Here is a 25987-nt window from a genome sequence, read left to right on the forward strand (position 1 = left end):
AGTAATGCACACACATAAACACACACATCTTCCATACATGTGCACATGTGTGCACACACAGACACACACACCATACGTGAACACACATGCACACACACACACACACACCATACACATGCATATGTGCACACACAGATATATATAATTCTGAGAAATAATGTCTCTGTAAACTCAATTTTTTGTGTTTTTATTGTAGGTGAGGACTGGTGTTAGGAGTCGTGGGTGAAGACATCAGAAACGTGAGCTTCAACTATAAAAGTAAGCTGTTTCCTTTTTTCTTTCTTTCCTAGTCTAATGGGGGTTTTGGCTACTTCACTATAAAATATGTCAAAATATTAATATAATTTATGTTTATTAGATATTTTAAGAATATACTAAAGCCATTTTTAAATTTTAAGTAGTTTTTTAAAAAAATCTTTAAAAATAGTTTTTAACTACTTTGCAATCCAGAATAACAACTATTGTTCTGAAAGTATATGAAATGAAGACAGTACTTCCTTCCTGAGAATACACACATAGGGTAAAAATGGGGTCAAAAAAGAGCCTTCCTAGCTAGACCTGCTTCTTCTGGTTAGCCTGCTGCAAGCTAATGAGTTTGTGTTCCTTTGAGATGCTTTTCATTGGCCTGACAAAGTTCTATTTGTCCCATTTTAGCGTCTTTTTCTCAAGGTTTAGAAACCCCACTCAGATGTTGTAGTGGTTGACGGTACTTGAATGCTGTAGTTTAAAAGACGAAGGGAGGGCCCTTGCTCGCTTGGTCTCGGCACTTGTTCCTTTTCCATACTGTTTGAGACTATTAAACTCTCACCACAACGGAGGCTGTTTGTAAAGTGAAGAACACCGCTCAATCCCGTATCAAAATTCCATAAAATGATAGGAACATAGGAGAATTTTCTAAGCATTGGGTAAGCACAGTGTTCCCACTTCTGTGTGTGTGTGTGTGTGAGTGTGCTTGTGTGCAGGTGTGTGTGTTTATTTATACTTTCAATTTTATGACAAAATGAAAGAAGAAAAGAAACTGAGCTTTAACAATGGCTTAGAGCAGTGGTTCCCAGCCTTCCTAATGCTGCGACCCTTTAATACAGTGCCTCGTGTGGGTGACCTCCAACCATAAATTTATCTTTGTTGCTTTAACATAACTGTGATTTTGCTGATGTTATGAGCCACAATGGAAATACGTGTGTTTGGGGGCGGTCTTAGGTGACCCCCGTGAAAAGGGCCATTCAATCTCCAGAGGGGTCGAGACCCACAGGTTGAGAACCACCATGCTTCATGGTCCCAACCCACAAAGTAATGATGCTCTGCCGGAGTTGCACACATCCGATGTGCTGAGCACATCTGAAAGAGTTCAAAGGTGTCAGAAAGACCATCATTCAATGGAGTCAAGCCTGTGTCTGAACTCATCAGAGTTCATGAAACAATGAGTCCCCCCCCACCCCCGGCGGCTCTTCATCGTTGCCAGGAAACGTCCTATCCATTATTTTTGCCTAACTGTGTCTATCTAGAAAACTCACTTGATTAAAAATGATAAAGGCTTGTGGTCCAAAGTTGGTTTATCTTTTAGGCACGGTGCCCCCAGCTATCTGTAGTAACCTAGGCAAATATTTTAATTAACTCCTTTAAAGTTTAAGAAAAATATAAATCTATTAAGGAATATATAGTATTGGGTCTGAATTACATTTGTCTTGATACCAGCATAACTAAGATATATCATTTCAATAATTTTTATGAAAGAAGGAAGACAAAGGCCAATATGCTCAAAGCCTACAGGACCCGTGTATAGTCACACTCAGACATAACATGTTTGTAAGAGTTGGTCATTTTGTGGTTTTCTTTTTAAAAGATTTGTGATTTATGCACAGGCATGTATGTTCATGTAGGTTTATATGTACCACATACAGCTGGGTGCATGTGGAGGCCAAAAGATGGCTGGTCCCGCTGGAACCAGTCACAAGTGGTTGGGAGCCTCCTGATGTAAGTGCTAGGAACTGAACCCAAGTTTTCTCCAAAAGTACTGTTCTTACTGCAAATCTTCATCCAGCCCCTTCATCTTCATCCTTGTCATCTTCTTTCCTCTCTTCTTCTCCCTCATCCCTCTTCTCCTCTCCCTCCTCCCCTCCTCTTCTTCCTCCCCCTTCCTCGTACTCTTCCTCCTCACCTTTCTCCTCCTCTTCCTCCCCTTCCTCCTCCTCTTCCTCCTTTCCCCCTCCCTTTCCTTTTCTTCCTTTTCTCTCTCCCCCTCCTCTTCTTCTTCCTCTTCTTCCTTCCCTTCCTCCTCCTCTTCCTCCCTTTCCTCCTCCTCTTCCTTTTCTTCCTTCTCTCCCTCCTCCTCCTTCTTTTTTGAAAGGATTATGTTCTCTATAAATGGATCTATACATTTTCTTCTTAGAGTGATCCTTGGCTATGTCTACAAAGACAGAAAGTGACATATTGATACATCAGATAGTTGTGATTATTCCATAGGTTTCCCTAAAATCAAATAACTATTTTCCCATCTGGACACACATAGATATTGCTTGCTTTGAGATATAATGGAGGCAGTAGAGAAGAAAGTAATTAGCTTGGGGTCCCTTGTCACTGAAGGCAAATGCTCCTTGGGAACTGTTGGCCTACTGTGCCTCTTTGCTGCTGTTTTGGGGACGGGAGTCCAGAATTACAGTTCCAGTGTTATGGGTCTGTGTGACTAAGTGCAAGTACTTTTCAGTGTCTGTGGCTCATCTGGTGTCATTTACTTTCAAAGCCACATTCTGGTTTCATAGAAACTAATTTTGTTTGTCTTCAACTTCGGTGGCTATCAGTGATGCAGAGACCCCCTCTCCTCAGAGATGGCTGGTGACTCAAAGTAAGTCCATTGACTGTCTTGGGAATCTTCTTTTCAAAGATCAGCTCCCTGAAGACCAGGATCGTTATGTTTTGTGCTGACTGCTCTAGACCTTAGGAAAAAACAGACATAATAAGAGGAGGTCAAATGTTTCCTGGAAAAATGAGGTAATTTCCTGCTTTAGAAGTCAGGCCCTGCGCTGAAGTATCCTGCCGTTGGTTTGGGCAGCGAAGAGCACTGTTCAGCCTTTGTTCTCTGATACCAAAGGGCTTTGGCAGGCATGCAGAAGTGTATGTGGTCCCTTTGGAAAGAACAGAAAACTTGGAAACCAGGTACTTACAAACCACAGTGCTGCCCTCTTGGGGGCAGCACTTTATGGCATGTGCTCCTATCTGACAATGTGGCTGCCACTTTAACAGCCTGAACAAGAAAGGTAAGAGAATTGTAGACAGATGTGTTGCCTCTTTCTAGCTACTGAAGACCAAAGACTAGGAAATGGGAAGACTGACCATGATTAGCAAGATTAGATTAGGCAATTCTAATCATACAGATACGTCAAATGCCGGAGAAGGATAGGTCTGGTATATATAAACTTACGGTGTGTTTACTGGAGGAGAACCAGAAATGAATGTTCTTTCTGGTGGCATAATATGTATGTATGTGTTCATCTCAAAGACTACATTTTTTTAGGTACCACAAAAAAAGAAAAAAGAAAAAACAGCAACAAAACCCACATATCTACCCCCTGCCCCTGTATGTTATTTTCTCCAGATTCTTGTTTGGGGGTTTCTCCCACCCAGGATATTTGATGAAATGACATTGGAGTAGAGATTCTATAAGAGTATATGACTAAAGGGGAGACTAAGGAATGGAAGCATGCCCCTTACTGTTTCAAGGTTACACCAGTTACCTTCTATATGTGTGTATGTATGTATGCATGTATGTGTATGTGTGTACATATATGTGTATGTACATATGTGTATATGAACATATATGTGCATGCATGTATGTACCTATATGTGTGTGCATGTATGTGTGTATGTATGTACATGTGTGTGAATGTATGCATGTACATATATGTATGTGTGTATGTGTGTATGTATGTATGTATGTATATGCATCAGACACACCAGAAGAGGGCATCAGATCCCATTACAGGTGGTTGTGAACCTTCATGTGGTAGCTAGGAATTGAACTCAGGACCTCTGGAAGAGAGTCAGTACTCTTAACCACTGAGCCACCTCTCTAGCCTCACACTAGGCATCTTGGTCATTACTCTTCTGCTAGTATTTTCTGAGCCCCGTATACTATTGAGTTGGGTGACTGGCCAGGGAACTCCTTTTCAGTAAAGATGCCAAAGATTCAAGATGACAGATTCCCCCCATTAGTTAAGATTAAAGGCTACTGTGACTGTGATCAACAGTACACATGATCCCACCATGCACTGGGATCCTCTCTGGAGCATCCTTGTCATTTCTTACATCCCTGCAAGAGGTGCTCCTCCATCATGAGGAGGAGGACCGCTCACTGAACCCACCCCAAGTCAGTAGCATCCACTGAGATACCTCAGGAACCAATAAGAGTCCTGCAGCTGAAGTCTTTGTGGGGTGTGAATTGTAGCTTGCTATCCACTAAAAATTTGCACACCGTTTGGTGAAAGTACGCTGGGAATAAAATCGACCCTGCATGCCTCACAGGTCTTGTAGGTGACCTTGCTACTGTGTCCCAGGGACCTGTAAGTATCTGACTCGGGGCGGATTGATTTGTCGGAAGTCAGCTAATAAAACAGTAATCAGTGTCTACATCATCAATGATTCATATGATGAATAAGTAACTCATTGTATCAGGCTAGACATTGCCGATATGACCATCCGGTAGAATTCTTGGCAGACTGCTTGAGAACAGGAACCAGAATGCAGCGTGCAACCTTAAAAAGCCACTGAAGCACTTTTCTTTAATCTCACATAGTGAAATCTTCCAACTTTCTCCTGGCCTGACCTGACAGCATTACAACGATGGGTTTGTTTGGTTTTTTTTTTTTAATATATAAATATTACAAGTATTACACAAACTAAATGTAGGAGCTATAAAAATCCAACAAAATTACATCATTCAGAAAAATATCCAGGTTTTCCTTGACCTACATGGTAGGCAGTTTTTCTTTAACATGGATGTGTAGGAACTTGGCAAGCAGAAACTGGGGTAGAGCCTGCTCCTTTGTCATGGCTGGGGAAGGATACGGGGAGGTCACTGAATGTTCTTCACAAAAAACCCAATGGAAGTTTAAAATGGACACTTGAGTTTAACACTCTCCACTGTGCTCGATTTTAAATTTACTTTCAGCACTTACTCTTTGTGTTTTCCATTTCCGTCCTTTACAACGGTGGTCTAATGCTTATCACTGGGCTTGAGGAAGAAGTATTGAAATATTTATTGCTCAAGTGCTTCAGGCTTTATGGTGTGGCTCAGTGTGGTAGATCATGTGGTTGGCATGCACAAGGCCCTGGGTTTGAATCGAAACAACACCAAAACCAAATAACTTGTCTACTCATGGGAGGGATATCCTCAGGGATGGGATGCTAACACATCCTGCTCTCCCTGGCTTTGAGAGTCACCAATTATGGTGATAGATTTTTGGGAGAGGTCAAGCTGGGGGACGGGAGGGAAGGCATTTTATAATTTCATAGTCAAATGAGTGAAATGTATATCAAAATCAATCCCCCTTTCTCCCTCTCTACCATGCTGCTTCGAGCTGCTTGCACTGAACAAGGAGATGTTATAAGGGAAAGCAGCTCACAATTCCTCAGTCCAGAACGTCGCCCCCACAGCTCCTCCTTTTTAACCCATTTCTATGCCACTCTGAAGAACTGGTTTTCCTGTTTCAATTCAAGGTCAAGCTTCAAACAGACCCAGAAATGCACTCAGGGAAGAAATTAAGCTGAATCAAAGCAATGACTGTGGGGGATGGGCATTTGGACGACAAAGCTCTACCTAGTAGCTTGTTCCCTCCTCTCTGCTAGGCAACCAATGATGGAGACTCCCCTCTTTACCAAAAACGGACCACATGCTCTAGGGGTAAAATGTGAGGGACATCTGGAAACATTTAGCTAAGCCAGTGGCTTCAGGGGCCATGAAGGGTGACATTGTGCCATTCCAGAGTCTAACTGAAGGTCCTCCATGTCTGATGCCATTTCACAGAGTTCAAATGATTTCTTCTTCAGCTTGTAGATAGAAATAGTATAAAATTACTCAGCCTGAGCTGTTATGGATTCCATGTTGTAAGTGACCTGCTTCACGATGGTAAATTATTTCTTCGCACTAAACACTGACTTAAACATGAGAAAGTTCCCAGGACACAAATGGTATCTTCCATCCATGGTGAGGTTAGAGGGTGATTCTGGGAAGGAAACACATGTCCACATGTGACCTTTCCATGAAGCGGTGTGTGATAAAATAAATTAGAAGTTAACTGGAAAAGTAGAATGAATTAAAATTCAACGTCAGTGGTGTTAGAAAGGGACCTGAACAGTCTTCGTGTATGTGTTGTTTATTCACGAATGTGCTTGTATCCTTGGAAATGAAGCAGCTTTCTGTTGGTCAGGCCCAGAGCTGTCGATGAAATCAGAATTGCTTTATTCTTGTTTCTGACCCTGACTTTCTTCTCTGTCTTACCTGCCGTGCAGAAAGAGCCACTTATGACTGTCCTTGTCTTAGTAAACTGAATTTTCTTCTTTTCATTTATTTTTCTCCTAATGCACTATAACGCTGTGTTATGAGTGAAACCTGGTGTGATGCTCCTTTGTTTTAGCCGGATACAAGGTCCCTGGGCTTCAGACAACCAGAGAGTGTCATGCTCAATTCTGCATGGGATGGTGGTGGACCGTTGGCGCTTGCCTGTTTTTGACACCTGCAACCAATGTGACATTGCATAGACCTGCTAGGGTTAGTAGCCTGGCTAATAGGCATTCGTAGGTCATCACCCCAATGCCAGAAGAACCAGATGCATCCACTGGAACCGGAGCTGCTCTCCACAGCTGGGGAGAACAAAGAAATCCAGACCTCCACCAAGGAGCTGTTAGATTTGAAAAGAACCTTGTGGAAGCTGTTGACCAGATTCAGATGATCCAGAAAGCAATAAAACAAGAACACTAGATGTAGCTTTAGGGAACCAGAGCTGATATCACCTTCTCCTCTGCCTTACCCCTTTCTTTGTATATTCCTGAACCTGGCCACACCCCCACCCTCCCAGCCCACTCCAGTGTCCACAGGGCATGAGCTTTTAGTAACCTGGGACTTGTTCCTCTCAGCATCCTGAGCTTCCCTGGGTGACGTGGGAAAAGTCTGTGCTGTAGGAAAGCTAAGTGGCTGATGAGGCCTTTGTAGAGTTAAAGGAAGGCAGCCCGGCCATCACTGCGGTCTAAGTTCAAAAGACTCAGCACTGCCGTTGATCTCAAGGCCCGAATTGAGCCGACTATTTTCTTTTAACACTCATTGTTTCTTCAGAATGCAGGATCTGTTTCTGTCCAGTGCTGTAACTTCATATTGTGTGCCTTTGATTTAGGAAGGGTGGTCCTTCTGAGGGGAGTGAGGTTTAGTCATTTCTCGGGTTCTCAGGGATGGAATACAAACCTTCCACACATCGTGTTTCTCAGGTTTCCCCTTTCTCCCTAATCCCCAGGTTGCATTTCTAATCCTTCCCCCCCTCCCCCTCCCCCCACCCCCACCATCGCACCCCCCCCAGTAGTTTTCGCTGGAGATCTCCCAGCACCTCTGGGATAGTGTCTTCTTCCAACTGTTTCACTCCCCTCTCCTGTTGGAGGAAGTGAAAATATTTCACATAGTCAAAGCAAATGAGATGAGAGCCTTCTTTCTCCCTGACCACTCCTCCTCCCTGCCCTCTGGACCAAATGCTCCCACCAGATCTTACTCAATTTACCTCCTCCTCCTCCCCGGGTTCCCATTTCCACTGCCTTTATAAAAGAGAAAATGAGCATTTAACCGTTTACTACAAGCTACATGCTGTTTGTGTTATCTGATCTGAGGCTTTTAGCCTTACACAATTACTCCCATTATTGAATGATTACAGGGTAGAGGAACTTTTTGTACACAATATAGAATCAAAAGAAGAGTGAGTGTGACTGTGTGTTTCTGTGTAAGAGTGTGTGTGTCTGTATATGTATCTGTGTGTGAGTGCATGAGAATGTGTGTGAATATGCCTGAGTGAGTGTGTGTGTGTAAGTGAATGTGAGTGAGAACTGTGTGAGTGGGTATAAATGTGTATGATGAATGTGTGTGTGTGTGTGTGTGTGTGGGTGGGTGGGTGTGGGTGTGGGCCTGAGTGAGTGTGTGTGAATGTGTGTGTGTGTGTGTTTGTGTGTGTGTGTGTGTGTGTGTGAGAGAGAGAGAGAGAGAGAGAGAGAGAGAGAGAGAGAGAGAGCACATGGATGTGTGTTATATACTAGAAATACAGTCCAGAAGTAATGTGTTCTAAGCAAGTGATCTACCACTAACAAACACCCCCCAGCCTCCCTCCTCTTCAATCTGAAAGGCAGCTGAAGTGGAAATACCAAGTCCAACTCCAAGTGCAGCATTCTTGTCCCTGCTCTGGAGTGGCACATCACAGCAGGCCACAATGCTGCATGCATCCATGGTAGAAATGGCTTCTGCTTCTCTCTAGTGTCCTGAACTCACACACACCCCCAGCCATTCTGTCTACAGCCCTGGTATACCTTAACTTCAGTGCTGATCAGTCATATCTGGTCTGAAATTCACAACCATCTGTTGTTACCCCTTCCAACGTGTTGTTTTATTTCTTGAGACTGTATGGTCCAGACCAGCCTGGAGTCACACTTTCTAATCATAATCTCCTTTGCACCAGCAGCTCTCTCCGTGGGGGGTGGGGGGGGCACATTGTACCATTGTGCCAGGAACATGGACGGCTACAGCTAGACCCGAATCTATCCCTCTAAGTCACAGGGAAGCCTCCCTCAGACAGATGATTGGCCACCCACATTCCCAAGAGCCTGATAATGAACTTCGGCAGGGAAGAGGGAACACATGCTGGGGCCTGCTGTGGGGAGGACCGTGGCCTTGGCAGCTTCAATAGGAGCTGTAGATCAGCGGCAGTAGCTAGACATTATCCTGCCTTTCACACTTGATCAGTTTCCTTCTTGGTTTAAGTTGCTGTGACCTGATTTTATCTGTCGTGTCTCTGAGGTGCGGGTGTCACTTCGCCTCTGAAGGATCCACTTAGCAAGTTTCATCATGTTGCCTGTCTCTAGGGAGCCTATAAATCTTTCTTGAAATGCCTCTGAATGGCTTCTCCCCTTCCTGTCCTAATGGGCTCAGGCCACTGGATGGCAGAGGGAGGCCTTTGGCAGGGCACACAGCCCAGTGCCTTCTGTGTAACTATTCCGAGCACACAGAATGTATTTTTAAGTACCAGCTGGCCCAAGACCATCAGGAGTAGTATAGCTACAGAGCTGAGACATAAAGTTTCCAATTATGAAAGGCATTTATACGTGAATCAGTCTACATTTTAGGGCTTCTGTAAAACAGATTTTTTTAAAAAAAATTAGGCATATATTGCTTTTTTTTTTCAATTAATGTTCATTTGTATCCATAAGAAAATGATAAGCTTTTTGGTTTTTAAGTGCTGGGGCTTCCCAAGATGATGCCTGTCGACAGTGTGATTAGCCCAGATTTCTCGTTCGTCATCCCGCAAATGAGAATACAGCAGAGAAAATATAAGCAAGTGGACCATCCAGTGCTTCTGAGCCAGCAATCTTTCAGGGTCTGGGCAAGCATCAAATGTGCCTCTGTTTGTAGCCATGTGTTCTCAAAGCTGTCCTAAATTAGATAACATGCTGGCTTTTCATGAGCGTTATCTTCTAGGACTCAATTTCTTCTTCAGGGGAATTTTCATGGCTCTATTTTGCCTCTTTAACGTGGAAAAGTTTTCTTCCCTCCCTTCCTAACAGAATTCTTTTGAAGAGTCTGCCGGGAAGGCTTGTCTGGAAATGTACACCCCTGCAAAGGTGTACTTGTCCATTGTTTGTATCTGGTAAAAATGTAGTGGGAGTTTCAAACTAAAGCAATAGTGTTGTTCATTATAGGATCCCTGGTTTTGCTTAGGATCCTCTCACATCCAGAGTCAATGTTTAAAATCCCAACCTTTATAATTCTAACATGAGACTCTCTCAATCAATGTAGGGATTTGCAATAAGAATCTGGGACACATGCCACCATGTTTGCTCCTTTCTGAAGTCCACGGATTTACCCAAAGTCTATTTCTAAACAAAACACTTTTTATTAACTTAAAAAATATTCTGTCTATATAGAAAAGGTTATTTGTTGAAATATTTGCCTGAGGAGAATGAAAGTCCCCTTGATCTGCCAGGCTTAACATTGTTAAATTGAACTGTGCTGCAAGAAGCATCTCCCTGGGGAACAACTTCCTTTCTTATTGGGGTCACGGAGGAAAGGGGACCCCTATTCCCCATCTGTGAAAGGAGGCCCTACTCTTGGTGAGTGAATTCATTGAGTAGAGACCTCAGCGGACTGACTACCTGGGTGGTTTTTGTAGGTCAAGTCAGAGTGTAGATGAGTAAACCTTAGGGTACAACGGTTCAGTGGGAAGAGGCACTGCAGACCAGGAAGACCTGAGTTCGATTCCCAGATCCCACCAGACGGCAGGAGAGAACCAACTCCCAAGAGCTGTCCTTTGACTCCTAAATGTGCCCACCTGCACCTGCACACAAGAAAATGAATGAACAGACAATAAATTTTTAAAAACACCAGCATTTGAAAAGCAGTTGCATGCTCGCCTTGAGGATTCTGTAGGGGAAACAGTCATTTATACTACCTAGTAGGTGCGGCTGATCTTCAGTGGGAGCCAGGGTTGTATTCCAAAAATTAATTTGCAAACCATTTTGGAATATAATAGAGCTGCGTGTAGCATGCCCTTGGACAAATTAAGACTCTTTAAATATGCCATACCTAAAGGTTGCAGATTCATGAAAGGGGGCAAATGTGCCATTGTTAATACTTTCTCATTGTTCCATGGGCAACTGAAATGCTGGCCTTTGTAGACTTTTACAGTGTGACATTGATGTGGCATAAACATATTGTATTAGGCCTTAGATATTGCCATTGGAGCTAAGAAATAAACTTATTAACTATGACATTCAACAATATAGAAATGAGTAAACCTATGTAAAAATGACTCAGGGGAGTCTTACCTACAAGTCCTTGGAATAAGACAAGCTCTTTCTAATTATATAGCACTTTAAAGTTCCCAAGATGTTGATGTGCTTTTCTAGTTTTAATTCTGAAACCTTTTTGAGGTCCAGATGCAAACATGTTTCTGAGGTGGGAGGCCTTGAAATAAATAGTAAGATAAAGTCTGAATCCTAACCAGAAGATAAGGGGACAATCAAAATGGCAGCCTCCAATACCATCTATCTTAAAGAGAAAGGGAGAAAAATATAGTTCAGATGAATGTTGTGTTTCTTATTAATGGGTTCTTCCTTGTCTTAGTTAGGCTTTCTATTGCTGTGGCAAAACACCATCATAATTAGAGGAGGTCACGACAGGAACTCAAACAAGGCAGGAACCTGGAGGCAGGAGGTGATCCAGAAACCATGGAGGGATGCTGCTTACTGGCTTGCTCCCCATGGCCTGCTCAGTCTGATTTCTTATAGAACCTAAAACTACTAGCTCAGGGATGGCCCCACCCACAATGGGTTGGACCTTCCCTTATTTGATCACTAATGAAGACAATGCCTTACAGCCGGAGCTGAGGTTCCCTCCTTTCAGGGAGCTCTGGCTTGTGTGTCAAGTTGGCTAAAGATTGGCCAGCACAGTCTCCATTCACAAATCCTGCTACAGCAGAGTCCTCAAATGTAACCTACATATTTATGTGGTAAAGGCTCAGAGGTACTGTTCACGGGATGCAGTGTGGGGGGAGAGCAGTGTAGAATTTAATAGCCTAGAGATCTGTAGGACTGGGGAGTATGTGTTACAGGAATAACAACATTGCAGCCCCTTGCTCCTCTCTTGCCCCGTGTGCTCTTATTGACGATGTGCTACCTCACCACAGGCCTTAACGAAATGACACCAAGCCACACCAGCACCTCTGAAACTGGGGGCCAAAATAAACATGGCCCCACTATAAGTTGACTGTCTTAGGTATCCTCTGCATTGGTAGAAAGTGAACCAGCGAGTATTCCAATGGGGATATGAAAAAAGATGGATAATGCTAGTTTGAATGTGATAAACTGAGATCTTTGCCTTTTTCTTTTTGGACTCCTAATATGGTTATAGTTAACTATTCAAGTACATTGTTCTAAAAGCATTGGTAACTTATGGTTAGCAAGGTAAGGAAATTCTCCTCTCCCTTCCTCCATCCCCCTTTCTCCCCTTCCTTCCCACTCCCTCTCCCTCCACTTCTCTCTCCTTCTGTCCGTCTGTCTGTCTGTCTCTCTTTTTCTCTCTCTCTTCACACACACACACATACACACATTATACATAAACACACATATGCATATAAACACACATGCATATGCACCTCGCACACACACACATATATATACACATAAACATGCATACACACACCACACACATACACACACATACACACATATACCACACAACATACACATACATACATACACATACATGCAGATACATAAACACATTAACATAAACACAAAAACACACAGATACACCATACACACACATACATGTACTCAAGCATATATACACACACATTCTCACACATATACACACAACATACACATGTACATATATACTGACAAACACATAAATTTATACCTACATAATACAGCTATATACATGCACATACTCACAGCACACACAGAGACAGACAGACATACACACATACACATGTACACACATGGACACATACATATACACATACATACACACATATACATACACACAAATGGATTTTCACAGATCATTATATATTCAGGAACAAAAACTAGAAATGTGAAAACCACTTTACTTTCTGGCCTAATAAAGCAATTTAAATTGCTGCTGAGGAGACGGTGGAGTATAATGTTCACTGGTTCAGTGACTCACAAATATCATAAAGAATTCTCCCTACTTTTTCTGCTAAGCCATGCTTAGAGTCGACCCCTTTTTCAGATGTCTCCCTTCCATGACCAAACAATAGCTGTCAAACACAAATGAAATAACAGGTCCCCAAGTCCATCTACAGCAGGAAAAAGGAACTTCTTTCCCTGGACACAAAGTAGGAGCTCTTTTTTTTTTTTTTTTTTCAAACTGGTAAGGCTGTGACGGTGAAGAAGCCATGCTCACAGTGGCTTAAGCTAGTCACAATCCTCATGGAAATCCAGAGATGGTATGAGTCGCACTACCACTATCTGACTGTGAAGAAAGGATGCGTCAGGGGGGGAGTAGTGGATTATTAATGCCATGGGATCAACCAATGATGTTTATTAGACAGACACCTTTATATTTAATTGCTGTACTCTTCTTATTTCTAAATAAAACATGGTATTTGATATGATCTGTCAGTGCCTAACTCCCATCCCTACCTACTGTTGCAAACGCTCTGCTATATCTTATACTTTGATGGGGAACATGTCTCCTGTTATGATCAAGTATGATGTCACTTTTATGATCAAAGTAGCTGCAGGCTCCTTGAACAGAAGATACCTCAAATACAGCTATTGCTGTATCCAGAACCTATTGTGCCTGGCCCAGGCCAGCGAAGTTTTGTTCTTTGTGACCTGTGCCAGAGCCAACCTATATACCTTGTGTACAATTGGGATGCTTCTTCATAGGGAGAGCTAATGATAGTCACCATCAGAAGTGCTTTCTATTCATCTATTTTCGGGATTTGGGCATAGGCTATGGGAACAGGGATCAAAGCAGGAGATAAATCGTGAAGCTTCCGGAGTTGGTTGAACACAACTGGCTCAGATCACAAGGTAGAATGAGGTTGCAACCCAGGACAGACTCATTCTGGTGTCTATGGTCTGTGTCAGCAGCTTGTGACCCTATCTTTCCCGTCTAATGCTCTGCCAATGGGAAGATCCATTCCAGACTCCAGAGAGCAAGTCTGGGCTCAGGGTGATTTAGGACAGTCTCAGGGGTTGGAAATTATTCAAGAAAGTATCAGTACCTCACACCAGTCCCTGGGAGGACAAAATTGATGTCTCCTGTTCCTAATGATTCATACTATTAGATGAGAAAGCACTAAAAATTGAAATGTTCTTCCTGCCACTCAAAGCCCTAGTGTACTAGTTTCATCACTAAACTTGAGGCTGGAAATTTGGCTTTTCCTTCTGTTCGACCATGTTGTCTCAATTTCCTGAATGAACTCATACAATCTGCCACAGAAAGGTTGTTGCTGCCCTTGGCTATAAAATATCCTAAGCTTTCCAACTCTTCTGGTATTAAGGTTTGGCAAAAGGATGTGGACTGAGGTAGTGTGGAAAGCCCTACCTTGGAATTCACCGAATGGGCAAGAAACACAGTTAACTCCGAAGGACACTGAATGCAGACATCCCAGTAACCTGTCTGCTTCCAAAGCTGATGCAGAATGGTTCTCCAGCAGGTGATCAGTACCACCCACCTTTCTTCCTTTAAGATCACAAATGGTCTTATCTGAATAAGACCTTCCTATTAGGAAGCAAATATAGGGTTGGAAAGATGGTTCATCAATTAAGAGCAGTGAAGGGCCTGAGTTTGGTTTCCAGCACCCATGAGACACCTCATTACCATCTATAACTCCAATTCTAAGGGATTCAATGCCCTTTTCTGATGTCTGTGCACACTAGGCACATATATGGCCTACATACAAACATGCAGACAAAACACTCACGAACATAAAATGAAGTAAATACATCTTTTTTTTTTTAAGCAAATATTACAAGCAGAGATCTGTGGTTCATTTGGAGTCTTTCCCTCATTCTAGACTCTGGGGGGGAAAAAACAAGTTATGTAAATAACACGAAGCTTCCTGAACAGAATATATTAAAAAGTTAGATGGCCCACATTTTCCAATTTGATGGAGTTGTCATCTAAAATCAACCAAGACATCCAGGTTGGACCAGTGCCCAGGGAAGGGAGTTTAGGAACTAGGATAGATTTGATCTTCTTATCAAACCAAGATCATTACAAGCTTATCACCAGCTTCCGGCTTCAAGGGCCTCTGTGGTCTCTCTCTAATGGGCCACGCCTCCTCCTGTGTGTTTTCCCATTCTTTGTGTCATCTACTTCACTCCATCCTCATCTGTGTCTGTTGGCCATCTTGCACTATTCTCCTTACTGGGGCCTGAGTCTTCCACCCGTCAGGCAACCCGTGAGCTAGTGTCTGTGCTCACCTCCCTAGACATTTCATGTTACCTGGGGGAGAATGAGATCCAGAAAAAATCAGTGACTCCATCGAAAAATGACCTGGAAAGAGGCAGATGCAGCTCAGTTTGTACAGTGCTTACCTAATGTGTATGAAACTCTGGGTTCACTCCCAAGAACTATTAGGCACTTCCAAGTGTAATTCGAGCAGTTGGAAGGTGGAGGCAGGAGAATGAGGAATTCAAGGCCAGCCTCAGCAATATAGCTAGTTCAAGGTAAAGCCGTGCTACATAAGACCCTGTCTAAAAATAATTGTTTCTAAAACTGAACTAGAAGATATCATTTCTAGCCTAGGACACTTGTCATCATATAGCTGTATTTATGAGATTCTTTGTAGTCTCCATAAAGGGAATCTAGGGAGTATACATACAATGTATACAATATGTATGCGCCCATGTGCATCTGCATCCATCTGTCACACATATGATTTAGTAGTGAGAAATTAAAATGTGGGTATTCTAGGTTAATTTATGAAGCAGTGATACAACCTGACAAGAAGCAACCTAAGGGAGAAAGGATGGACTTTACTTCGCAATTCCAGCTCAAAGCCCATCACTTTAAGAGTCACAGCAGCAAGTGACAGAGCCCAAGACAGCTTGTCACATTGCATCGACAGTCAAGGGCCGAGATGGAATGACATCATACTCACTGGTTGTTGGTTGTGCTCAGCTTGACTTCCCCACATATGCTGTTCCGAACCTCTTTCTAGGGAATGGTGTCGCCCACAGTCAGCTGGATCTTCCTACATTAATTGGCTTCAGTAAGCTCTTCCTCACAGGCATATTCACAGGCCAATCCAATGTACATCACATCTCTCATTGAAACTCTTCTCAAGTGATTCTGGGTTGTGTCAAATGGACAATTAAAGCTAATGATCACAGTGGGTTATTTAAAGTTGATTGACTACATCAGTCTGTTTAAAACTTAGAGCCTGACCATTTAAGTCATAGTCATAAAAACAGGGCCTGATTAAATACACTTGGAGCTAGTTTATGTTACCTTTGGTTGCCTAACTCCTAGACTTCAGCCTTTTCATATCCCCCAAATATTTTAGGACTATAGCTTTTCAATCCTGTGTTTCTATAGACACATTTTTCAAAAAAGAATTTCTACAAATGAAATTCTTTTGACCAGTGGTCAACAAATGGTGCCGGATTGTGTCATGTTGTCCAAACAGGACCCTTCAATAGAGTTTGACATAGAATAGGCTTCTGTTTACAGCACACACTCTAACCCCCTTGTAGACACATCCAAAAGAGTGTTTCCATGGTGATTCTTAGCCTAGTCGAGTTGACAGTGAAGATTAAACCACCCCATCCAGTTGCCTGCTTCTAGAGTATGCAGAGAAATAAAAGGAAATTCTTAACGGTTGCTCATGCACAGGGATGTCACAAGGCTTTTCAGAGGAGGAAAAGTAAAGACTGATGCCGAATGTCTAACTTCTGGGTTGTTCTTTTTTCAATGAATTTTATTGGCTGTGGGAAATCCTGTGCCCTAGGAAAGCTCTGTATATGCAAGTATCACTGTGTCCTGGTGCCCATGAATAGACTGGACAACTCTTGCTGTTCTTTGCATCTGCTAAGGCCAAATGGGAAGCACTGGCTGGCCCATCTGTACTTTTTGCAAACAAAAAGAAAGTGTGTGTGTGTGTGTGTGTGTGTGTGTGTGTGTGTGTGTGTAAAAGAGAGGGGGAAGAGACAGAGCCCTTTGTGAGTTTCTAGCGTGTCTGTGTGTGCATGGACGTGTGAGATCTTCTACAATAAACTTTAATGGTTCTTTTTAGAAACTGTACCATATTCAGCCTAGTTTCTATTATTGGGAAGTCTGAGGCAGTTCTTGAGCACTGAACTGTCCTTTGATCTGTAGAAACAGTGGTTTCCATGGAGTTGTGCTGGCTAATGACCAGGCTGGAGTTCAGCATTCCAGTGAGCTGGGTTCTATTTCCTACCCAGGCCTGCCCTGAAGGATTTGCATAAAGACTTGATGTTTGTGATGTTTATGTGCAAGTGCTGAAAGTAAGTTGATTAGTTGAGGCTGAAAGTAGAGCAAACCATTAAACATCTGTTTCATTTATCTGAATGTTAGCTTATTTCTAGAAAACAAAAGTATTTTAATCTTCTGATGACACAGACTCCACATTTTCACCAATACTTCTGTTTTGTACAAAGTAATGCAAAACATACCTTGTCTTATTTTACCATAAATGAAAGTAAAACGAAAGCCAAATTATCATCACCAATGTATTCCCAACATCTGGCAAGACTCTTTTTCTCAAAGCAGTTGTTAATCCCAACTTATTTTTAGACATTGTAGGCTGGCTGAGCCTTCCTCTCTGGGCTTCTTTCTCCCCTACCCAGCTCTGCAGAACAACCTGCCTAAGGAGGCTGCCGGGCCCCACCCCTAATGGTATGATAAATTCACACACTCCCACAGCCACATCTTCGATTCAGGAAGGAGAGGAGGTTCTTGATTTGACAGCTTACCTTGACCCAGGGTGAAAATTATCTAAAAAGAAAGAAAGACTTTTAGATAAGTGGGCAGTGTTTCTATTTCAATTAATAAGATTAAATAGGAACTAAGAGAAAAGATGGCATTAGCCTGGGGAGGCTGAAGCTGCAAAGGCTTTGGAGATGACCTTTGATTTCTACAAAAGTCAATCTGTGATGGTTGGATGCCTGGCTCCCTCTTCTCTGCATCTGCTGGTATCCAGAGGCCTTGGGCTGTGAGGACATTAACCTCTTAGCTAACATGTAAACTAAATGATGAAATACTCTCTGGGCTCAAAGTTGTTTTCTTCAGATAGTCTTGCTTTGTGTCCCTTTAACAATCCTCCTCCTCCCATGTAGGACTTGAGTGTGAACCACATGTATGGTTTTAGGCTAAATGTTTACCTGTTTGTACCTCCTTCCTTGATATTGCACTCTGTTGCTTATCTGGTTCTCTCTGCAATGTATCTGGAAGCCCGGAGACTCCCAGCCTGTAGTCTACTCTCTCGCCCTTTCTTCATCATGTGGACGTGGCCCTAACCCAGGTTGTGATCTGAAGATCCTTCCAAACCATTCCTGGGATAACTGAAGGGTTCTACGTTCAAGGAAAACATTGACATTATTTTTTACCCCTGATCCCTTAATGAGATGGTTATTTACTTTTTTTCATATATCTCATAGATTTTGATGAAAGAAAAATACTGGGTTTTCCCTTGCATTCTTACACATATTTATGGTTCCAAAATAAATAAACAAGGAGGGAGCGAAATCTGTTTTCAAAAAATTGGCGGTACTCTGGGGGAGGCTCTAATAAAAAATTGACTTAAGTAGATTTTCCTTTCATAGATGCTCACTGTTCTTACACTGACTTCATAAGGGATATGATTTCTTAAGTTGTGCCTTTAAGATATGCAGGATAAATGTTGGGTTTGTAATAAAGAATAAAACCTAAGAGACTGTGTTGCATGAATAACCCAGAAAGAGCAACCACAGTGCACCAAACAGAACAACCACCATCTGTTACTGAAAGTGTCAGCACCTTTTGTGTACGGCGCAGATGACGTCAGATCTGTTGTGCACAGCGCTGCTGACCTCACATCTGTGAGTGGCACCCCCTGGAGTTGTGTCACCATGCTAGCCCTAGAACTAAGTGGGTTAAAATACACTTCTGCGTTCATATGTCCAAAAGGTCAGTGAGAAGTGTGGGCTCTCTATTCAATCTAGGAATGGTGGGGGAAGCATGGATCACACAGGCAAAGAGAGCTCACGAGCCTATTCACCGTGGTATGAAATAGTCCGTTTGGCTGGGGAAATGGGACAGTAGAAAGAGCTCTTCTTGTTACTTCTTTATCCTCCATCTAAAGAGTATCACTCAAAAGAGGAAAGGATGAGAATACTGTGAGCAGGAACTAAAGCAGCAAACTGTGAATAAATGGTCAAGAATCAGACAAGGCCCGAGTGTACTGTCTTCCTTGCAGGCACATTGGTTAGGGCTCTATCAGCCAAGTCCTGTGGTAGGCGCTAAGGACCAGTGAGTCACACACAGATATAACCCTTGGAGGGCTCAGAGTCTGGGGAGGCTAGAAGACAGTGGCTTTAAAGCTTTACCAAGTGTGTGATTACCAGCAGCAGTAGCTATGAAGAACACAGGAACTGTCTTGATTTGGGTTGGCAAGAGATTAGAGACGGCCCAGGGCACTTCAGTGAAAGAAAGAACAAATGGATGAGTTAAAACCCAGGGAGGCCAAAGATCCATGGTGACTGGGTTGAGGAGAGGCAAGGAATCTATACTAATTATCTTTGTGGGCCATGCTAAGGTGTGTCACTTTCATCTGAAAAGGCAGTGAGAATATGTGTATAGGCTTTAAGTAGAAGAGAGATGAATCCAGGTCAGCTTTTTGTAGATTCACGGCAGCTCTTGGGTGGGTGTGTTAGTGTCAGGGGAGTGTCAATGGAACAGAGTTAAGAGCCTTGTGCTGTAGCCAGTCAGGGAGGTGAGAATCTGGTTACCCAGGAAGTTCCCTCATATATAAAGATGCACAGATGTTATCAAGGACCCACTACTTGGATACTTCATAAAGAAAGGGTTATGAGAAGTCTTCATCTTAGTGTGTTTAGTTTATATCACTACCTTTTAAATGCCATGCTGACACACCTCTGCTGGGAGACCTGGATCTGCACAGGATAAGAAAAACTAACTCTATACATGGACGCTTTAATGGTACCAAGAACTGAAACGTGCTGTGCAAAGTCTCTCTGCCAGTTGCCGCCACCCTCTCTGCTTTTGCTAATCTCCCAGGAGGCACCAAGGGCGTTGTTCATTGTTTGCAGAGACACATGGACATGGAGATTAATGATGATTCTACTATGGCTTTAGAAGTTCTGTCCTTTGGGGAGAGAACTTATTAGCTACTTACCGGAACTACCAACCAATACCCTGACCCTACTTCACCAATAGTAGGATTTAGGGCATAGAGCAGAGCATCTGAATTATTTGATAATTGAAGGTATGGAGAAAGGGGAAAGATGGTGCAGTAAACATTAAAAGGATGGCTTAATGTTTTATCAGCCTTTTATCGGCCCCGTGGTCTCACTCGGAGGACGCCACTCTAAGGCAGTGCCCTGTGCACCTCATGTGGTCCCCACACCACTTGACACTCCAGGCTGACACTCAGCACTCTGGCACGGTTCACTCTACGCCCCTTTGCTGCTCTGTCCCAGGTGGATACAACAACCCCAGCGTGTTGTTTTCACTCACTTCCCCTTGGGGTGTTGTTGCCAAGCCTTAGACACACACATCCCAACTCTGTGGCGGGATTTATGCACTCCACCACTATACACTTTGAACTCGATTAAGTGGTCACATCAAAGAACACACCAAACTACTCTGATCCGCTAGGCATAATATAATTTGCTAACCTGTATAAGTCAAATGATCTTGTACAATTTCATCCCTTATAAAACATTCAGTAAAACCTTATTTAGGAAGAGATGCGCCGAGAGAAACATAAACATCTGCCTCCATCTTTGGTTTTCCCAGAATTCTCTCTTCCCATCTCTGCCTCCTGCCTCCTCTTTCCCCTCCTAGACCTTTCTCCACCCTTCTCCTGTCCAATTATGGGTCGCCTTAACATAAACCTACGAAGGATGGTTCTATATTGTTTCTTTATGAATGATTAAGTTCATTGCTACATTGTGGGGGGGTGCTGTAATGTAAAAAGAGGATTCTTTTATTCACAGTAGGGAGTAAGGCTGTGCATTTGTAGCTGGGTGGGTATTTGTGGAAGCCAGAGGTCTTTCTTCAGTCTCCTCTCCACCTTTCTTCTTTTATTTAGACAAGGTCTCTATTAAACCTGACAATCACCATGTTGGCTAGCCTGGCTGACCAGCAAGTCCTGGGATTGCCCTGTCTCTGTCCATCAGTGTCAGGAACACATACGATCACCCGCGTGCTCCAGTTTATACACTACTAGGATTGTGAAGATCTGAACTCGGGTCTTCATGCTTGGAGAACACACTCTACCCACTAAGCCATCTCCTTGGCCAAAGAAGTCCTCATTTTCCAAGTTAGGGTAAGACAGAAGAGCACCATGTATGGATAAAAGGACAATAGCAATAACTAGAATAAGGAGCCCCTTTGGCTATGGTCCCTCGAGCATTCCCACACTGCAGCCGCTTGGCATATCTGCTTCCAAACACTGCAAACTAAGTATTTCAGCCCTGTCTGCTGCATATCAACTCTGTACTTATCCCCACCCCCCAAATTACACATCCTGGCAAGATTTGCACTTGTAAAGCATTTAATTATTGTGTTTGGCAGCCGTGGCTGGTTGCATTATGTAAACAAATGCCAACTTCAAACACGGGGGTTGATTTTTTTTTTCATAGTCTGCCAGAAAGCAAGGCTATTTGATGTGCATTCGGAGGCTCTGTTTCTGGTTCCATAATGTAGGTGTGGGAACAGGAATCTGGCTCAATTCTGAAGTCCTAATGCCACAGAAAATTATACTTTAGCATCTTCAGCAGAACTGTAAATCACCATAGAGACATGGTCCAAAGACACTTTCAATGTACACCTCATTCTAATGGAAGCTCTTTGTCCCGTTTAGACATATAGACACGTACTGGATTATTTTCAGATCTTCTGTGTGGTTTGTGGACTCTGCAAAGTGTAACTAACATACCACCATCTCATGGAAAGATTCCCAAGGTTTCTATGGACACGGTTCACTGTATCCTCCCTATCTGTAGGAACTGGTTGCTATCTAATGTCTAAATGTGATCAAGAGTACTGCTCAGATCAGTTGACTCTAAAGCACTCTATATTCCTGCACAGCACCCTTAACAATGGGAGAAGGGGTGCTGGAGCAATGAATCCGGAGGGAAAGTACTTGTCACATGGAGTCTTGAGTTCGAACTCTAAAAGCCATGTCAAAAGGCAAGTGGGAGGCATAGATGTGACCCCAGTCCTGCAGAATCAAACGCAGACGGTCCGCTGGGACTTGCTGGCCAGCCAGTCTAGCCAAGTCAGCAAGCTTCAAATTTAGAGTATCAAAGGTGGGAGGTGACATCAATCACTGACATATCAACCTGACATTAACTACCAGCCTCCACACATACACATGAATTTACACACATGTGCACCTATATATATATATATATATATATATATATATATATATATATATATATATACACACACAAAAAAAAAAGAACCAGTATTTAGTTAACAACATTGATTTAAAAAAAAAAAAGTCCAATCTCCTCTCTCCCTGTGCCCTAGTGTACTAGCTATGAGAACCTGATTTATAAGAGAATAAAAGCCTACTGGGTGTCACCCTTTATGTTCCTCATCCTGTCTTCTTGGAGTCCAGGGTCAGACTCCTCATTCATGGCTGAGCAAAAGTCTGAATCATCACAGTAAGGTTAAATTATAGTTTGGATACCACGCTCACTTATGGAGGTGAGAACTTTTACAGTTTGAAGAGAGAAAAAAATTTAGCAAAATTAAAAATTAAAAGGGAGTTTTATGGTAACCCTAAAGTTACCAGAAGGTTTAAATAGGTGGATTTCCTCATCTCTTGAGGTATCTGGATTATTGTTGCTTTATTCTAACCGTGACGGCTGAATAATCTCAGAGCACAGCCTCTCTCCTCTCTGACTTTCTCAGTCCCAGCCTGTTCCAAGGAAGGATCTTGGACAGGCTCTTACCTGCCAGCCAGGTTCCAAGGCTTACTACCTATGGCTGTAGGTCAGTGGGGAGGGAGGCGCCTGGTTTCACTTTTATTTCCAGTTGCAAATGCTGGCCTATGTCTCAGACACTCCTATAGAATGCGCACACAGCTTGGGAATGCTTGACCATCTAAAAATGCTGTGGCAAACTCAAAACTTCCATGTAAACAGACACAGATAAGTGAGATGGTTGCAGTGACCCGCAGGTGACATGCTGGGCACTCAGCATGTGGTAGTCAACAAGGCTGGGGAAGTTCTTGGTGTAAACCTAATCTGACCCCTTTCCCTCTCTCACCTGATAGTGATGAGTCCTTGGTGAGGTCCCCCAGTCTGCCTTACCCACTGCAACATCCGACCTCTGGTACCATTTACTGATCCACAGTGGGCAAGGCTGTAAGGGCACAGTGATTTATCTGTGGTGACACAGCATTAGCAGCAGAACCAGGACAGGAGGATGTGACACATGGCACACATGTGACACACAGTGCCCCAGGCTGTTCAGCATCCACCGTGTGGTGTGGTGGGTTTAGCAGGGACCCTGCACCTTCAGCCACCCCTTTGGGTTTTAACTTACTCACAAGATTCCAGGGGCTTCTTGAACAGTTCATCCTCTCCCTAGGAGAGTACCGATCTCTGGTCTCTAAAGATAAAACTTCATTTTTCTAGTGAGAAGTTAAGCACTCAGAATCACCCAAATAAAAATGACTGAAACCAGGTAGGAAGAATCCAAAATTGAGACTGCATGTCATGGGTTGGAGGCCTGTGTGTGCTCTCAATAACACCAGGTGTATGGCCCTGTGGGAAAGACTGGGGTCAGATAAGAAGGGTTCTATATTCCAAATTACAGTGCGTACATGGTTTCTTTTCTACTTAAGCTGGAATAAAATTACTTAGCATGTTTAGTACCTCAGTGAGCCACCAGAATGATATCTTCTTTTATTATTTTCTGATTAGCAATAGCCATAGGCAGAAAAATTTCTATATTAACCTCCATCTGGATGCAAAAGTTAGAGCAGGTTTTGGGGGAACCAATGTATTTGAGAGTCACAGCAGAAAGAGAGAGGAGAGGCATGGCCCATTGGAGGTCACAGCTCCTGTCTGTGATCGTCCCACTTTTGTTTGCTAGAAAATTCCTAGCCAGCCGTTCATTAATTAAAATGTCCATGGCAAATATGTTTGAACAGGAGTAAAGGGGGGAGGTACCTTATACAGGTTTTCAATTTATTTCCGTGCCCTTAAATGGTGAATGTTGGTTATGTGCGGTTCCTGCTGCATGCAAAGTACAGCTCCTTCCCACCAGCAAAAGTAAATGGCTTTCCACTCTTTGCACACGAGCGTTTTTAAACCACTCCCAAGGAGCCTAAATTGCCCAGTGCCTAACTAAGCTTCAGTAATCCCAGAGAGCAAGGAGAAAGAAACCAATTCCTATGCCTTAAATAACCCTCCACACAGCAAAAGGAGATCCTCCTCCACAGACTCATGTTAACTTCAGATGCCCCAGCAAACAGGGTTTTTATATTAAGTTTAGCCCGAATTACCCATCTTGACCCAGTCTAATTGTTGTAAGTGGTGGGAATTAATTTTGTGCAGGCAAGGATGAAGACTGATCCCCGTCAATCGGCACCTTGTAATTAGTCCACATACTCTGAAAGGAGAGGGGGAAAATTTGGCACATTCTCTGGCTTACAGTTCTCTACCAACCTAACTCAGAGTTCCTGGGTTTGATAGGGTTCAAATTTCAGGGTAGAATTACAATTAACAAAGCTTTTGCTAGAGCAGATGGCTCTTTCCAGCTGCCAGATTTTAAGGTGTTGTCCGAAATCTGTTCTAAACACGAGAGCCAAAGAAGTATTTGAACCAAGGACAAACATGTTCAGATGTCTTTGAAATGCAGCCGAGCAGGTGGGTTTTATCATTCGGGGACATCACTGTTGTCTCTGAAACCCTAAATCACTGACCACCACTGAACTGTAAACCAACAAGAAATCTTAACCCACCACCTTCCATTAGTGAGAAAATGAAGAATAAAAAAAAGTAAAGATGTTTACTTTTATGTGTGTTTAGTATGTATGTGCCTGCATGCATGCATACTATGTGTGTCTGGTGTGTGGGTGCCTGCATGCATGTATGTGTACCATGTGCATGTAGGTGCGTACAGAGGTCAGAAATGGGCATTAGATTCCCTAGGGACAGCAGTGACTGACAGTGATGAATTATTTAACATAAGTACTAAGAAGCAAACCTGGTTCTGCTTTGAGGACAGGACATATTCTTACCCACTAAGCATCATTCCAGCCCGTTGACATTCTTCTTCCCTAAGATGAAAATTAGACAGTTCTTTCATGGTTTCATCTTCTATACTTTGATGTTACAATGAATATTGAGCCACAGTTAGATTTCATAAACTCTATGCCTGTGTCCATCAATGTAGCATGTCTAAGGACAGAGAAGATGCAGATATTCTACCCAAATTGGACATAAATGTAGGCATCTCACACCTCACCCCAACTCTCTGAAGAAACCATAAAATGAGGAAACATCAAACTAATCATGTTTTCCCATGGGAATGGTTTTGATAATTATGTGCTTTCTTTACCAGAACTTAGTATCTAATTATAAACAATAGTATTGTTTTTTTTTAATTATTACAGTGATGATAGAAATGTCTTATTCAGTAATTATACTAGTCTCTGGTGCATAATAGGTGTTCATTCATTCATTCATTTATTTATTCATTCATTCATTCATTCATTCATTCATTCGTTCATTCATTCAACAAGTTTCCATTGTATAGGTACTGAATTCTAGGTGCCAGTCCACAGTCTGGGAAAATGATGTGGCTAAATAAAAAAAAGTACATCCAGTGTCATCAGTGTATGCTAAACTAGTGGGGTAAATGGTAGAAACCAAATAGTTACTGGTTTCTAGGGGGCAAAAGTCCTCCTCACCTGAGGAGGTGACATCTAAGGCAAATTCTGACAGATTAGCAGTAGCTGAAATGGCAAAAGGGGTATGGAGAGACCATGAGCCCTGGAGAATC

The 25987-nt window shown here is 42.8% G+C and overlaps 1 protein-coding gene across 1 annotated transcript in view; it reads left to right on the forward strand.

Annotated features, from left to right (window-relative positions):
• Nucleotides 1–209: 209 nt before the first annotated feature.
• Nucleotides 210–25987, forward strand: part of PLEKHG1 (pleckstrin homology and RhoGEF domain containing G1) — a gene marked incomplete at its 5' end in the record, with an annotated part of 144859 nt that continues 119081 nt past the window's right edge. The window contains one exon of the mRNA XM_080941566.1: nt 210–258. The remainder of the gene's footprint in view (nt 259–25987) is intronic.

Source organism: Micromys minutus, assembly GCF_963924665.1.
Source record: "Micromys minutus genome assembly, chromosome: 30".
NCBI lineage: Eukaryota > Metazoa > Chordata > Mammalia > Rodentia > Muridae > Micromys > Micromys minutus.